The sequence below is a fragment of the Nomascus leucogenys genome, chromosome 3 (genome assembly GCF_006542625.1).
Source record: "Nomascus leucogenys isolate Asia chromosome 3, Asia_NLE_v1, whole genome shotgun sequence".
NCBI lineage: Eukaryota > Metazoa > Chordata > Mammalia > Primates > Hylobatidae > Nomascus > Nomascus leucogenys.
Genome location: NC_044383.1, coordinates 119,188,087 through 119,206,740, shown reverse-complemented (window position 1 = coordinate 119,206,740; position 18,654 = coordinate 119,188,087).

The window sequence follows — 18,654 nt, the reverse complement described above, 5'->3', positions numbered from 1 at the left end:
ACTTTGGGAGGCCAAGGCAGGTGGATCACTTGAAGTCAGGAGTTCGAGGCCAGCCTGACCAACATGGCGAAACCCTGTCTCTACTAAAAATACAAAAATTAGCTAGGCATGGTGGCAGGCACCTGTAATCCCAGCTACTTGGGAAGCTGAGGCAGTAGAATTGCTTGGACCCAGGAGGCGGAGGTTGCAGTGGGCCAAGATCATGCTACTTCACTCCAGCCTGGGCGACAGAGTGAGACTCCATCTCGAAAAAAATAAAAAAATAAAATAAAAAAACAACTGGAGAAGACAGGCTGCCAAGATAAATGCAGATGGTAAGGATGTGATACAAGAAAATGGAGGAGTACGATTCAAACCAGTTTCTGAACAACTACAAGCCTATGCTTTTCCCATGACACCAGGCAGAATCGCTTCTTTGGAGTAAAGGAAATACGGGTGATACTATGGGTATTCATTATAATATGTGACTCTCACTTTCTAATGGTGTGAGCATGTTTACCAGGCCTTGAATATGTGAGATCATCTCAGGTCCCATTCCTCAGGGAGGTTTTGAAGCACCAAAGCAATGTTGCTTTAAAAACTTTACTTTTGCAAGACTTATTGCAAGTTGGCTCTTGTTTCTTGAATTATTCAAGTTTTTGATTTTTAAAGGTAACATGTAATATATAATACCATTTCCACACACAGATCAAATAGTTGAGAGGGAAAAAAAGCCATCCAGTTATGGGGGGAGTAAAAGGATAGGAAACCACAACTTTATAAAAGTATCTGTTACTACCAAATATATTTTACTAATTCTATTTTGAATTAAATAAAAGAAGGAGATAAAATAGAAAGGAGTTATACATATTATTAGGTATAAGCTGCTTGAAGACAGGACTAATGGCAGCTTTATCTCTATGTCCCAGACTGTGTCTTGCACAAAAAAAGAGTTCAACAAATATTTGTTTAAAAAACTGAAAAATAAGTGATAACCATGTAATTGATCAGCAAATGCATTGTAAGGAGAGAGAATGATAGTGAAATATTTGTATTATGTGGACAATAAGAATGCAAAGAATATTAATATTAAGGAAAGAAACCACAGAACAATAAAACAAGGCATTGCTTTCCCTTAGGAGAAAAGATAGCAAATAATAAACTTTAAAAGCCAGATAATAATATCTTGTGCATCAAAGAGTTGGTATAGACATTCATTTTCCTTTATTCCATGGAATATTTAAGCCTAGAAAATAAAAGAGCCTTATCACTATTTGTTTATATGAATGAAGATAGGGAGATAAAAATAAATTTTAAAATATCACCACTTGCCTACCCTAAGGCTTTTAGTTATGAGCAACCAAAAAACTAGAAGCTATGGAAATAGAAAGGGGAGGCTGGAGACCCAAGCTACAAACCTGGTTTCTTTTACATTTCCCAATTGGACTGTTAGAACTGAATTAAAGAACTTTGCTGAATTATTCTGTTGGCCTAAGTAAGTCTGGCCAGAAGTTCAGAAACAGAAACATATTGCAGAGGGCACAGGGGAGTCTCAGACAAAGAACTGTGGCTTCACTCACACACACCCACACACACACAAAAACACACAACTTTCTTGCTGGCGAATCAAGAGAGTAACCTCTTTAAACTCTTAAAATTAGAAAAAATAGGCATGAGTGCTCTGAACCAGAACTACTTTAGGAATGTTATAAGCCTTTTGTCTGTTTCAGTAAGTATGTAATGACACCATTATCAACCATCGTGTAAACATAATCATAAATGAAAGACAATCTGAGTCTATTATAGTGACATCACATATCCCCTTTCTATACTGAACCTCACAAATTCAGACCTGGCCTGGTTATAATAATGACTATTTTAAATCATTAATGCTAGCATTGCACCATTACATTATTCTAACATGAAGCGAAATACTAAAGAGAAGTTATCATTTACGCAAATAACTACTTAAAACACTTGGATCTTAGAAAACTAAACGAGCGTGCAAGGGATCATCAACTCCACTGTAAATGAAAATGTGGAGATATAGCCTATGTTAGAAATTGGCTAAAAACTAAAGGAGAAAATATTTTAAAAGGCATGATTGGGTTGATAGTAAAATATCACGAAACATTTGATTGGACAAGTATAGTAAAATGTTAATGGCAGAGTCTAGGTGGTGAGGATGTAAATTCACTATAAAATTATTTCGACTTCACTGTTTACTTGACAAAATTCTAAATATAATGGGTGAAAACAAGATTTAGGGAAACATTAAAAAGTGATAGCTAAGAGAAGTGCATTAAGAGCACAAAGACCTGAAAGGGTGAGATGATACTATGCAGCATCATTGCCCCGTAGAGAGGAAGTATAGCATGGTAACTAAAAGCACACTCTTTGAAGTTAAACACATCTAGAAGCAAATCTTAGCTCTAGCACTGACCAGTTGTGTAACTTTGATGTACTTACTCGGTAAGCCCCTCTTTTGGCATCAGTAAAATGGAGACAATATTGCCTACTTCCTAAAAACATAAACATAAAAAGTCTTCACAGGATATTAAACATTATTCATGGTTGCCATTTCTAACAATTATGGAAACAAAATTCCATCAAGTATAGACGAATAAAGTAAGTGCATAAAACTAGCCCCTTAAATGATACACATGGCTAATGATCTATCAGTTAAGATGTTTCTGGGTGCAAATAGTGAAATAAATAAAGATCAATTTTTGTTTGGCTTACATAACAAGAAGTCCAAATGTAGAGGACTTCACGGTTGGTTAATTCAGCAGCTTAATGAAGTCAAATGCTCAGGGAGAATTTGGTTTCCTCTCACGGTCATATGCTGGTAGCAGCAGCTTCAATCATTTCCTCTCAGTATGGCCTCCAAAGCAAGAATAAAAAGGACATTATTCCTTGCACATCTCTCTTGTTATCAGGGAGGAGGTATTTCCCTAGAAATCCTATAACCTACTTACTTTGTGTCTCATTGTCCGGAAATGAATCACATATTTTCCCCCTAAATATTCACTGACAAAGGAGGATGAATTGCAAGGACTGGCTTAAAACAGTCGTGGTTTATCCCCTAAATTTAGACAAGGGGTGCATCTTCCCTGAATGCAGTATTGCCAAATATCTGAATATCTGAAAAAAATCATAATGTTGTTGGTAAGAAAAATGAGGAAAATGGCCATTGTGCTGGCAACCAACAGTTGCATACTATGTATGCATAATAATTATATGTTAATAAAAACACACACAAATTACATGCTGATCATAATACCTGAGTGACATAAAATTACAAGAACATCCATGACATAAGAGAGTCTTTAAACCTGCTAAAACTTCCTGCAGCAAATGTTCTACCAAAGTATTTCACACTGAAGTATATTATTTGGTGAATCTATGCTATATTCACCTTTGACTATAAAGGATGGAAGATTTTCATGAAACAAAGTGATTCCCTTTTAAAACCAATGTCTACTCTATCAAAATGTCTCTGAGAAACCAAAATATACATAAAAGTGTTTTCTTGATACCTTTCTTCAGGGTAAAATTTACAATCAATTAATTCATTCATATTATGGAATAGAAGCTTACAAATATCCATTGTTAGGAAAAATATTTTGATTGGAGTGTGTGAATTTCTTAGTTGGAAATAGTCACGACAAGAAACGAAGCATAAATGGCACAGTTCAGTTCAAATTTTTACCGTAAAGATGTTCTGTATATAAATGTGATATTCTGGACTGTTTGGTTAATGGAAAAATACAGTTTACTAATATTTAAGTTATAATTGTGTTAACTAAGACTAGTTAGGTAGATGGCCCTGTCGTCGGATGCTAGAAAGGTGGACAGAGTCGAGCAATGTACATTAGGAAACTTCTGGATAAACAAAGTTTTACATGAATAGGGACCAAGTAGCCCTTTGGAAAACATGCCCTAGGTCCCCAGCTAATACTATTTTGTGAGCCTTGTATTCAAGCCAAAACTCTTTGAAAGTCCTGAGGGAGCTACTGTGCCTAAGTTTCAGCTAATTTAGCATCATTTAAATGGGGCCATGCTATATATCTTAGTCTGGATTTCTTTATTTCCAATTATTTAATGGATTCACTGAAAAACTGTTTTATAAAAAAAAGACCCACATGATTTTCTTCTTTTGTGTGTAGAAAATACCTCTCTCTACTTCTTGGCATTGAATTTGTTTCAAATCAGCAAATATTTGTGAGTTCTTATTGAAAAACCCTGTTGTGTTAGGTGTTTTGGAAGAGCAATGGAACCTAAAATACAACCCTGGACTTCCAGGATTTCGAGTAATATAGTGTTAAGTTATGGGTATCCTCAAAAATGATTTCTCAAGAATAACTTCAAGAGATCTACTGTACAACATAGTGGCTATAGTTAATAACAATGTATTGTACACTCAAAAATTGTTGGGAGTAGATTTTGAGTGTTCTTACCCCAAAACGGTAAGTATGTGAGGTAATGTAGATGTTAATTAGCTCGAATTGACCATTTCACAATTTATACACATTTCAAAACATGCCGTGTACTATAAACATGTGAAATTTCTATTTATCAGTTGAAATAAATAAATAATTTGAACAAATCTTTGTTTCTAAGATATTCTGTCATTTGCAAACTCTTTTGGAGGAACAAGCTCCTGGATGAAAGAAAATTTTAAAATACGAAGGCAGGTAGGGTACAGGACAGACATTGCAGGGAGACGTCTCCTGTTTTTATGCACATCTATATTACTCAAAATACTTTATTTCAAAATGAACATGTGTTTCCTTGTAAAAAAAAAAAAAGTAATAAACATTTGCTTTTACCTTAACATTTTTGTAATGCTAATGATAGTTATTCCATATTCATAACCATCGAAGAGGTTATATTATGTATGCTGTAGCCAGCCTCCAAAATGCCTCCCCAGTGATCCCTGCCTCCTCCTATTCTTAGCCTCCTGTGTTGCCCTCTCACATGGCACTAGGTTTGGTTGGTATGATCAGTGGAATATGGCAGAAGAGATGTATATACTTCTGAGATTAAGACGTAAAAGACTGAGGCTTTCCTGGGGATGAGGCTTTCCTCATGATGAGGCTTCTCTCAGAATTCTTTCTCCATCTCCCTCTGTCCCTCTTTCTCATTAGTGCTGTGGGGGAAGCCAGATGTATCGTGATGAGAACAGTTACACAGCCCATTGAAGAGGTAGAGGTTCATGAGATGAAGAATTAAGGTCTGCCAGCCATCACGGAGCTTGAAAGTGGATTGTCAAGCCCTGGTTGAGCATGCAGATGACTGTAGACCCAGCCAACATCTTGACAGCAACCTCATGAAGGCCACCAGCTAAGCTCCTGACTGTCAGAAACTGTGTGAGATAACAAATGTTTCTTATTTGATGTTTAGTTCGGGGATACAATGTTTAGTTTTGGGATAATAATGTTATGATGATCCCATCACAGGGTCTAGTTTGGTTACTGGAGAGCTTATTCATTGCTAGGTTAATATGCTCAGATTTTCTACCTTAAAATTTTATTCTGAAAAGTCCATTATTCCTCAAAGCCAAGTATCTTTAGCATTTATTTTTATCTCATTTATTAACAGCTAAACAATTATTAAAATAAGTTATTTCTATATGCAAATTAGAATTTGCTATCTTTCAAATAACCTCTGTGATTGCTAGAAATGTAGGTTTGGAATACCTCTCTTTTCAATTTTTCAATTTTTAACTTTTGTTGGTACATGGTATATGTATTTATGGAGTTTATCAGATATTTTTGATACAGACAAAAAATGTGCAATAATCACATCAGGGTAAATGGAGTAACCATCATCTCAAGCATTTATGCTTTGCATTACAAACAATCCAATTATATTCTTTTAGTTATTTTTAAATGTATAATTAAATTATTATTGACTATGGTCACCCTGTCGTGCTATCATATTGTGCTATCAAACTTCTTTTAACATATTTTTATTAGTTATATAATGCTATCTAATATAACAAAGACCCAAATCTCAGTGGCTTAAGTCCATCAATCTGTTTCTTACTCATGTAAGTCCAATATGGATATCCTGATAAATGGGAAGTTTATCATGTGGTTCTTCAAGCACTGTGGATTCTTCAGTTTCATGGATCCTCGGCTGATCATCTGCATCTGGTCAGTAGATCAGGGAAGAAAGAGTGTGGAGGATCAAGTAGGATGTTTTTATGCATCAGACATGGAATTGGTCACTTCACTCGTATTCTACTAGTTAGATCTTTTGATTCTTCCCAATCCCAGGAATCTTCGTAAGGCCCAAAGCTTAGAAAACTGACTCTTTCCTAATCTTTAAGGCTACACTGATGAGACTTGAAAAATACATTCTCTCATTTAATTGCCTGTTTTAAAAATCAAAAGCAGGCTATCAATTTTTGTCCTGTTTCTCTGCTGTAGCAAGTTGAATTTCTTCTTGATTTGCTGTTGTTGCTATTTATTTATTTTAATGCCCAAATAACTCCCAAATAGCTTAGCACAGCTGACGGGAATGCTATAATTTGACAAATTAAAAAAAAATAGGTAAGACTAATACAATAAAAATCAATTATTTGCAATTTAAATTTCACCAAGTTTCCTTTTATTTGTAAAGTACAAAAGGATTTGGAATCCTTGGGTTAGATCATATCTACAAAATGAATATTTTCTTCTTTATATAGCCATTTACATAGAATCACCTTGTATGTAAATTTATATGAATTTTTATTTTATGAACACTTCTGTGATTTACACCAATAGTGTACTTTTAACAATTATTAGTATTTACTCATAAATGTGCATTCATATGTATACCCTTGCTACATTTATTTTCATACTATATGTACGTTTACACTGATTCACAGGCCATCTGTTTCATGTGATTCCCACATTATTCTGCTAGTAAGTGGAGGGCCACCAGAGCAAAAACCATAGATATATAAAATGTTCATAATTTCTTGGCATGAATATTACTGCTACCCAGGAGGATAGTAAATTAGTCACTCTACTACAGAAAACCTTCTAAAGTTTTTTCCTTGAAATAAAATACATATTATTGCTGCAAAAGAGGCAGGAAGCAACCAAATCTCCTATTTTGGGGCCAACTTTGTAGTTTCATAGTCTTATTTCAAGTACACCACAGAGGAAGGAAAATTGATAAATCATGAAAAAATTTACGTAGAACTATGAGTCTTATGTGTCTTTTTCTTCTGAAGAATAATTCAAGTGATTTAATGTAATTATGGTTTATATGGAAAAGGAAGCAAAACAGCCCCAAAATCTGGATAAGCATTTAGCAATAATATGAAAGGTGACCTAATTCAGAACTGTAAAATGACACCCAGTGGGACTTTTATATTAATACAATGAACAAACATATGGGATTGGAAATTTTGCATTCAAATAGAAATTTTCAAATCACCCTAGAAAGTAACTAGAATGGTTTATTTATTTGAAGAATTAATAATACGACTATGAAGACAAGTCTTCATTTGAATTTTGATCAAATTCTTACTTTGGGGGTCTTTTTTTTGTCTTAGAGATTCAATAATGACTTAATAATCCTATAATGCGTTAGTCTGAGGACCAAAATTAAAAACCTGACTTCTAATTCTTCCTTGTTTTGTGTATGTAGGTAAAGTTTCTACCCAAAGCAAGTTTAATACCTTTTTCATCCATGTGTAACTAGGCATAATGACAGCCTGTAAGCCCACTCACCTCCAACACACAGAAATTCAAGATAAAATAAAAACATGTCTTCTAAATACATAGCTGAAATTCACCAAAAGTAAATTTCTCTATGTGCTTGGAATAAAATGAGAACTGAACATCAGCTTGGTTAGCTCATGAGCTGATGCTGTGACTCCTATAGTATAGGATTTATAATTCAGAATAATAAAACATCCAGGGATATAATCTTCCATGAACAAGATTCAGAAGGCATAAGAAACAGCACATTTAGACCTCAATAGCATGAAATAATAGAAATAACTTGACAGAATATACAGAATAAGTGTTTTTTAAAATGATTAGAAACACAAAAGGAAAAGTTGAAACTATATAAGAATGAAAAGGCATCATGAAAAAAATTGTCAGACTTGAAAAAGAATCAAATAATACATACAGGTAAAATAAAATTGCTAAACTGGAAGATAGATAATTTTGTTTTAAAAAATAAAAAACTAAGAAATTGTTCCAAACATAGAAAAGGTGGAGATTAAGAGTTGGAAAACATGAATGAGATTAAGAGATATGGAATATAGAATGACAAGATACAATCTATTTGTAAGTTACATGTGGAAAAAAAAAAGCAGAATAGGAAGAAGGCAATATTTAAAGAGTTGATCCTTCACAATTTTTCTAAATTGATGAAGGCTTGAATTCTCAAATTAAAGAAATATTATACCAAGCATGATAAGTAAAAGTAACTCCTCATCTAAACGAATTATTGCAGAAAACCACAAATTTAGAAAATCTTTTTTTAAAAAAAGAAAAACCCTTTACTTACAAAAGAACAATGATTAGATTAAAGCAGTTTCCTTCAACAAGGATGTAGTCAGAAGAAAATGGAAGATCAAGTCATGGTGCTGAGTGAAAACAACTGCAAAACAAATAAACCAACATTTTCAAGAGAGGAGTTTAAAAGTAAACATTCTAAGGGAGTTTTGAGACAAAGATTCTGAAGGAGTTTGTAATTGACAAGGTTTTCTCTGAATAAAACTCTTTTAAAATGCATTTTAAGAAGAAAACTTAACACAGAAGGAATATATAGAATGCAATAAGCAATGATGTGAAATAAAATTGGTCAATGGTTGAACAATTATAAATAAGATTTGGTTATATATTTTTAAATGACTCATTTGGAAGTATATAAAAATAAGGTGGAAGTAAAATACTGGATAACTGTTACATACAGGAAATAAACTGGAGTGAAGCTGCTTCAATGTTCCTTTATTGGCTAGGAGAAACGTTAGGGTTTCTAAGAACCTCAGACTGTGTTAAGAACAGTAGCATGTTAAATTTTAAGGCTGATCTCTTATAGAGAAATAGACTGTAAAGCTTTCAAATTATAATGGGAGAAAAAAGGAATGGAAAAACTTGATCAATGTTAAAGAAAGCAAGCAAACGGAAGAAATAAAGAAAAGAGGATTAGATAAAGTAAGATTATCTATAGCTCCCTATGTCTAAGAATTAAGTTCAAAATCCTCATCATGAAATAGGAAAAATACATAGATGAGACTATTTAACATTTCTTCAAGATATTATCAAATGGAAAACAATCATAGTATATTATTATATTTAAAATAATTCAGCTAAGATTAAATTATAAACTTAAAGGAATATGCAGCAAATTACGTAATCACTGAACAATCCAAAAGTTAAAACACATTAAACAGTCAGATTTTTAGATAATATTTTGTGACCTCTTCTCTAACAGATAGAATATCTGGCATGATAGAACAAGCACAAAAGATTTTTGGAATGTCCAGTTGTACTGGAACAGATGTGGTGGCTGAATGAAATAGTTCCTTCTGATGTGGTTTTTTCTTCCATCTTCGACCCAAGGTTGCTAAAGTGAAGAGCCATCATTTTATATATTTAAAAATGTAAGAAAGTTAAAAACAAAAGAAAGATATGTTGTTCTTTTCCACAGTTGCTTTGGTTCACTTTGATACCCATGTGGGACCGGCTCTAGTCAAATAGTGACGTTCGTGTCTTGGTCCTTTCATCTTAACATCTCATACATCATCACCAATGTGCTCATTCAGCTCCTCCCTTCAGCTGTCCAGAGTGTGACCTAACTTTTCCCTCCCAAACCAGTGCTATAAATGGCAACATTTTTCAATGGCCCTCTTACGATAAATGTAACTGTCCTGCATTCTGTTTCCTATGAGACTCTCTTTTTTCAGCTTCCAATGCAACAGTAATATCATCAGTAGTGTGAGTGGAATTGGATTCTTTTACCCTCCTCTACTTAGGTAATATGTGAATTTTAATTCAAGACTTGTGTTGAAGGTCAAGGTAGACCTCTTACTAGCTGTGAGACATGAAAAACAGCTAGTCTCTTTGGGCCTTAGATTCTTCATTTACAAAATGGAAGAATAATACCTGAACTGCTCACCTCAAAGGATTATTGTAATCAGTAAATGAGATAAAATACATCAAAGTATTTGAAATGTGTAAATCTCCACAAGTTATTTTTAATTGTTTTTTAAGTCTTATTCTAGTGGTTGACTTTACTAGAGATAATTTTGAATATGATGACTTCTTGGACCCTGAATATTTTTCAGGCATCTTCACAGTAGTATTATTTATTCTTCAAATAAAAAAAAACCTAGTTACCTTTCTGGGTGACTTGAAAATTTCTATTTGAATGCGAAATTTCCAATCCCATATGTTTGTTCACTGTATTAATGTAAATATCCCACTGGGTGTCATTTTACAATTCTGAATTAGGTCACCTTTCATATTATTGCTAAATGCTTATCCAGATTTTGGGGCTGTTTTGCTTCCTTTTCCATATAAACCATAATCACATTAAATCACTTGAATTAATCTTCAGAAGAAAAAGACACATAATCATAGTTCTGTGTAATTTTCTTTTGAAACACATAAGTAGTCATCTGCATTTTCTTCAAATATTTTAAAAGTCATCTTGAAATGATTTAGTTATTCTGCATTGAGAAATCCAGTTTTCCTCCAAATAATATATACTCATATATTCCCTGATTTCTACTCACCTAGGTTCAAAAAGACCAAAAAAATTTAAAAGTCATCTAGAGAAAATGGGAGTTTACCCACACCCATTTATTCTGTTTCAGAACAAGTAATATAATCTTTTACAACAATATACAAGATATCAAATCAGCCTTCAGAAATATTCTATAAACTGACTAAATACTATGACAATAGAAAATTTAAGCCTCTTATTAGCTATTTTGCAAGTCCAGTAAAGGAACCAACTACAGAGGTAAATATAAAAACATTTGGATCTAATGTGAGAAATACTCCTCCTTTTAAAAAGGAATGAATCATATTTGCAACTATAGTATGCTATAAAGTCAATAACAGATTCATTCATCACAGTGATATTAATTAACCACAAAATGTTGTCAGTGCAACTCAAAATGTGTCCAAATAGATTCATCAGATTTAGTAAATTACTAAAGAAAAAAAAAGATAGAGACCATGGACCAGGTCGCTCTCATAACAAGTTTACACACACAGACCAGACATGCACACAAAGACATACAGACTCACATACACACAATATCATTTCCCATCACTATTTATTTCTCTCAAATAAATATGATGGCTAGATGGTTTTACAGACATTTTAAAAATGTTATTTAATAGGTAATAAAAAAACATGTAAACATCACAAATTGCAACTGGCCAACATAAGCCAAAAGAAGGGAAAATTGAGAAATTTTGTTAGTATTACATAAGTAAGTAAAAAAAATTTCATTTGTGTATCCCATCTTAATATGAAATCCTTATACTGACCAAATGACAATGACTTCTCTGCAAATTCTAACTTTTGGTATCATGAAAATACAAAAATATGTTAAGAGATGGTTCTATCCTTCAAGGGGCTTTGGACAGCAGCCATATTTATTATAAATTAAGTATACTCGCTCTCTTACTACCTTAATGAAAAACAAAAACAAAAACAAAAATCCTGTCATAGTTATTTCTATAATGCACTTAACTCATCTGCTGGTGGTCCTTTCCACAAAATTGTTTTAAAAATAAATATTTCAAAATGTCAGAGGAAAAGCAAAATGCCTTCTTAACAGATGAAAAATCTCAGCTTTGAAATGTACCTTCATTACATAGGAGACAAATCTTCCAAGATATGCCCGTGTAAGCAAACACTATACTAACATTGTAGGTAAGTACCAACATCCCAGTGACTTATTCGAGGAATACCGGGTGTTCAATGGAATACCAGTGGTCTCAGGCACTTAGAATTTTAAAAGCAGAAAATGAGTTGCCATTGATCCTTCAACAGAGATTTATGAAAACAATGCAGAGTGAGAGTGAAGTAGGTTTTGTTGGTTTAACCTGTCTGTGGTAAGTTCATCCAAGCCATTGCCTTGGCACTCACTTTGCCTGTTCCACCTTTCTATTTGGAAACACAGCAAACATTTCTACGTCAGATTTTTCTAGTTGTTTTCTAAAAAGGTTTATGGTCACAGCTGCAATAGTTATGGGTTGGTTTATAGTGCATTGCCCATAGATGGGCCCATCTGTCCAACAGAGTTTGTGTGATACCATACCTTCCACAGACATGGGCCACTCTTGAGGAGTGCCTATAAACCTGCTGTTAAATGGACCAGCTGTACTCATAAACCTACATTAGCGGCCTCAATCCACCCGCCTTACAAAAGTCATTGGCAATAAATCTATGTTCAGTCTATATATGCACTTTTAAGTATTTTTTTACACTTTTGAAAAGAAAATATAAAATATATCCAAGGCTTCTGTGATCCTGACTGAAATAAGAGCTGATTTCTTTGGGGTGTATAAACAATGTCTTTAAAGGTCTCATTTTCTATTTCTTTGCAAGATGTTTGTCTTTTTTCACAGTCTTTTTCCCTCAGCTTTAAAAAAAAAAAAAAAAGGGTAAATGATCAACTTTGCTCTTTTTCTTTTTTTCCTGAAATCCTTAGATAGGAAGTTTGAGGGCTTGGGCATGAGTTAATCCATAGTCACTATGTCATTTCTTCCAGCATGGTAGCTCACTGTGGAACCATGAGCCAGCAGGTGTGAGTCCAACCACCTACTCTGGTTCAGCTGTGTTGAGAGTGTGCGTCTTCAGTGTGGCCAGTCAGGGACCACGCGCTAGCCCAGGATAGACTATCCTCACTCTCTTCATTCTCCATCAAGAGCCAGTGGTAATTAGCTAGTTCTTTACAAGAAAGGACTCATTTGAGGAAGCTACTTTTCCATCAGAAAGACGGTTCTGACTCATTTTATTTCCTAATCAAATGTGTTTTATAGAACATACTTCCATGAAATTTTTATTACTTATTTTAGCTCTTTTTATTACATATATTTATGATACACAACATGATGCTTTGGTATACATATACATAATGAAATAATTACCATAGTCAAGCAAATTAACATATCATCTCATACAGTTACCTTTTGCATGTATGTATGTAGCAAAAGTACCTAAAAATCTAATCTCTTTGCAAATTTCCAATATACAACATTTTTAGCTATCACCTTTATACTGTATGTTAGATTCCTAGACATGTTCATTCTGCATAATTGAAACTTTGTGCCCTTTGACCTTTTATCTCTCCATTTCCTCCACCCCTCTGCCCCTGGTAACCTTTCTACTCTCTGTTTCTGTATATTTAACTTGTTTTTCTATCAGCATTTCTTATGGGTGTATATAAGATAAAGACTTGCATTTAAAGTCAGAAGTCTAAAGCATAGATTCCAGGTCTGCAACTTATTAAACAAGTGTTTGGGGACATATTATCGCATCTCTCTGAATTTCCTCTTCCACAAAATGGAGACATTTGCTGAATCTCAACTCTATGCCTTCACTTCTACTTAGTCTTGGCATCATATCAATTTTTCTACCTATTTCCAGAAACTGATTTTTTTTCCATTCCCATTTCCCACTGTAGATGTCTAGAACTAGAAATATTTTAAATCGGGACTATTGCAACAGCATCTGATCTAGTATCCACTTCCCAATTTTTCCTCTTTCTAGACTGTCTCTGAGATCTTGTGATCTAGTCATTTTCTTACTTAAATCATTTTAATTCCAAATGTATGCATAAATTTAAAGCTTTTTCTTAAATGACAAGATATTTCTTCCAATCCCAATGAAGCAACAAAAAATATTTTGTTAAAACCAAGTTTGAAAAGAATTTCAAGTTATTTTGAGGATATAAGTTGACTTTCCAAATGAAGCAAATTTAAAAACCCTAAAAAAAGTTTCCTTTACGTGAAAATTGTTCCTCTTGAAATAGCTGTGTGTTTGAGAAATTAACAACAGCAGGTTTTCTATCAGTTTTGGAAATATAATCAACCACAATTTATTTTAGACAGCGTGAATGATCCTTGGATAATATATTACATATGGTATTAGTAATGTAAGTACTATCTCTATGGGGCAATCTATTGGCAATGAAACTGGGCATAGTGGTGGAGCCCTATCCCCCCAGTACCATTCAGTCTAGCCCTAAGGTCTCCTTGGTAGCAATTATTCAGAAATGGACTAGGTTTTATATCCATATCTGTATCTATATCTATGTCTATGTCTGTCTGTCTATCTATCTATCCATCCATCCAATGAGTATTTCCCAATAATAAGAAAAGAGTAATTTATATCTCCACCTCAATTCTTTGTAACAGGAAGAGAGGCAGTCAAAAATTCCCTCTTTCTTCTCTAGCTCCATGTAAAGTATTTCAGATGATCTTGCAAAAGATCCGTTACTGGTCCATTCTTTTCTTTTAATTTTACTATTTTCCATGGTTTTCAGACATAACACTCTCTTACTTTCTACCTCTCTCTTTATTCATTTATTCTATTTTATTTGTTTCTTTCCGCCCCAATGAGGGTGAGTCCAGGCCAAGTCACAGGTGAAGACCAGACTTCTGTTGCTTTAAGAAGCACATTTTCTTCTACTTGGCCATTAAAGGTTGTTGTTGCTCCATGCTTAGTAGCTCTCTCCTCTGCTTGCTCTATATCTCTCCCTAGGTGATCTCATTTACACTCATAACTTCAATCACCACCTCCACTCAGATGATCCACAGATTTATCTCTCTAGCTAAGACTTTTGTTTGAGTTACAGATGCATATAATCAGCAGCTGATTTCATATGTCTACCAACCAGTCTCAAGTGTACTGCAAATTTAGTATGTCAAAAAATAAACTCATGATCTTCCCCTCCAGACTTTGTTTCTTGTCACAGTGAAGGGAACTAATATCTATCAACTTATATAAACCAGGAACCTGAGCTCATCCTTGAGACTTACCTTTTCTTTAACAAACTTGCTACATTCAATCCCTCACAAAATTATGCTAATTTATCTCCTAAATAAGCTCTGAAATCTATTCCTTTTTCTGAGTCTTTATTATGAACCCTGTAGAACCAGCCACTACAGTCTCTTGGCTGGTGTAAAAAAAGCCTCCCCTCTATTCTACCCAAATCCACCTTGGCCTTCTGTAATCCATCTGCACGTTCTGTCATATGTTCTCCACTGCTCCCTCAGTGAGGGAGTGAGACTCCCCAGCTAAAACTTTTCACTGGCTTCCCATCGATCTCAGAGAAAGGAAAAAATATTTACAATGACTTTTCAGACCCAGAATGGCCTTGTGCTTACGTGCTGTTTCAGCTCCATCTTGCACCATGATCCCTTTGGCCATAATTAGACCTTCTTAATCACCATTTTCCCTTTTGCACCTCATCCTTTGGATCTGGAATATTCTTTATTTTCCAAATTGTAAAGTTCAAGCTTACTTACTCTTCAGACTTTAGGATCCTGAACACCTTAATAAGACCAAGTCTATTTACTGTAAGCTCTCTAGTACCACACATTATCTTCTTTCTCATACAATTCAAATTTCAACTTTTTAGCGAATTTTGTGATATTTTTCCATTCCCTCAAACATTTATTCTTTTTGTTACAAACAATCCGGTTACACTCTTTTAGTTATTTTAAAATGTACAATTAATTGATTATTGACTACAGTCACCGTGTTTTGCTAGCAAATAGTAGGTTTTATTCATTCTAACTACCTTTTTTTGATATGTTGTATTTTTATTGCTATCCTTTTGAAGAGACTTTAAATTTCATAAGGGACATTGTCCACTTTTACTCACCATCATATCTCCAGTGCCCAGGACAGTGTGTGGTATATTGTGAGTGGTCAGTATTTGTTGCAAAAATGACTTTACAAATGAACATCCCTACAAAAGTAGGTCCACATTTCAAGGTGGCCATAGCAAAAGCATTCTGTCTACAAGAAGCAATATAGTTGGAGAGGGGAAGCATAGATCTTCGAGTCAAACAGATGTGGCTATGAAACCCCCTACAGTACCACTTAGAATGCTTCCTACCTAGAACCTCTGTGAAGGTCTATTTTCTTCTAATCAAAAGTGATGCTAATGATGCCTTCTTTCAGGGCGTTATAAGAATAAGGGACAATAAGTACTTACTGGGTAGTTAATTTAACAAATATATTCACTCAAACAGCAATTGTTGAGCACCTACTATATGGCAGGCTCATGACTATCCTTTTTGCTCCTCTGCATGGCTACTTACTCATCTACATTAATATCAACTTTGTCACTTGTTTGTCACTAGGTGCTGCCCCATAATTACTCTTTTCTATGTGTACATAGATTGTTTCCTCAAGATTGGGGACAAGTATAATGCACTACACTTTTTTTCTCTCAAATGACCTTCAATTCCTATTATTGAATATTTCACATACTAAGTGGGCAATAAATATGTTGGTTGATTTGTTTAGTAACTTGTATATACTAAATATTTAGATAATCACCAGGAAGAAACGCTTAAAGAACAAAAAAGTCCATAATCTTTGTTCCTAGACAATTTAAAATCAAACTTTATGGAGTAAATAAATGAGAATTGTTTAAATAAAGTGTGTAAACTATCTAAAAGCGTAAGTATCACAGTGTATGTCAAGAACTTTATCATTATAATAGGGTTTAAATATATGAAATGTAAGCTTAGAACAAATTAGTAGTTGCCCATAAACACCCTTAAAATATTTATAGTTTTAGCTCTTTTCCAAGTTCAAACCAACTTTTAGGAGACACTATGTAAATTAGAAACATTTTCTCACACATCCTTTGCATGTTTTGTGGAAGGTATAATTATAGCAAATATGGGAAATATTCTATTTTATTTTGAAAGCAACCTTCAAAGGAATTTATTAAATGCCAGGGTCAAGATGTGAGTTTCTATTTAACAGACTGAGCTATACGTTAAAAGCAAAGAAAAAAAAAATCAGATGACTTAACAAAACTAGAGACACCTAAAAATGAACTAAGGGCTTAACTTCAACTTCCATATATTCAATTTAAAATATCTGTAAATGTTGCTTATCCTGCCTGGGATAAGGTAAAATATAGATCTTGATCTTTAGCTCAGGAAAAAGGTCTTGCTAAGGAGTCAACATCCCTGGGCTAGGAACTCATAAAATTGGTATTTTTCAATACACATATTTACTCTTAAAATGGCATTTTAAAATTACAGAGTAAGGCCAGTTCATGATGGAGATTTAGAGAAATATTAAGACATATACAAGAAAAAAAATCAACTCCATTTCATGGGCATATGATACCAAAAAAAAAAAAAAAAGAGAGAGATTGTCTCACTTCAACTCTAAGGGCAAATCAGAGAGGGGTGAATATGTCTGGAGTCTTTGGGATTTTGCTATCGCAGGAAGCCTGAGAGGAAATCCCCAACAAAATAAGCCTGACCCCTAGAAAGACTTAGTTATTGGAAGGGAGCTGCTATTCCAGTCTCAGTGCCACATGGGGTCTGGTACTAGAAGTGGGCTCTCTGGCCAGTTCTTTATTAAGCTCATACGTTGGTCCAACAGAAGGCTGGGGAATCCAGGAAAAGCTATTCCAATAAAACTTAATAAGTCCCTGGGAAATAGAGAAGATGATGCAGGTATTTCCCTAAGAGGAGGTATCACAGAAAGGAAATAAACCATATCTCCATTTTATCCAAAGAGCAATGAGGAGGTATTTGGTATCTGGAGGGAGGTCCTCAGTGTTTCAGCTGGGGTGGGAGAAAAAGATGCCCAACAAATACTGGTGGAAGACAATTCTGTCCAACCCAACCCAGGGCAACAGCAGCAGGGGAGGCAAGGTCTACAACAAGCCTGCAAATGCAAGAAAGATATCCCCTGGTCCATGGATTTGGCAAGCAATGATGTCTTGTTTTAATTAGCATGTCTTTGATGACTAAGGAATGTTTAAAATTATGTACAAGTTTATTGGTCATATAGATCTTGTGACTTGCCTGTTCATATCTCTCTTTTTATGCTGTGATGTTCATTCTTTTCATTTAAAATGGTTTATAATCTGAAGATATTAACAATCTTTCTGCAATATGTTGATCCTATTTTTTACAGTTTGTAATTTGCTTTTTGGTTTTATTTATGTTTCAACCCAAATCTATCAATATTTTCTTTTATTTTCTCTACACTCCACTCCAAGATCAGCAAGACATTTGTCTTTAAGCTATTATATTTCATTCTATAAACCACCTGAATAAAATTTTTAATATAATAGCTGTCTAACTCCTTTTTTGCATTTTTAAACCAAAGATCTGATTACCATTACTTGGATAATCCATTACTTCATCACTAATTTGAAATCTCATCTTTATCACATTCATTTTACACATATCTATTTATTAATATATTTATCATCTATCCCATTTATTTATGCTTCCAATGTTCTGCTGTAAATTCTAATGCCGGTGCCACGCTGCTCTAAGTAATGTGATTTATAACTTATTTTAATATCTGATAATGCAAGTAGGTCTTATTACTTTTCTTTTAAAAACAATCTTGCCTACTTTCCTCCATTTATTTTTTCAAATAAATTCTAGAACCAGTGGTCAAATTTCAAAGAAGAGTTAT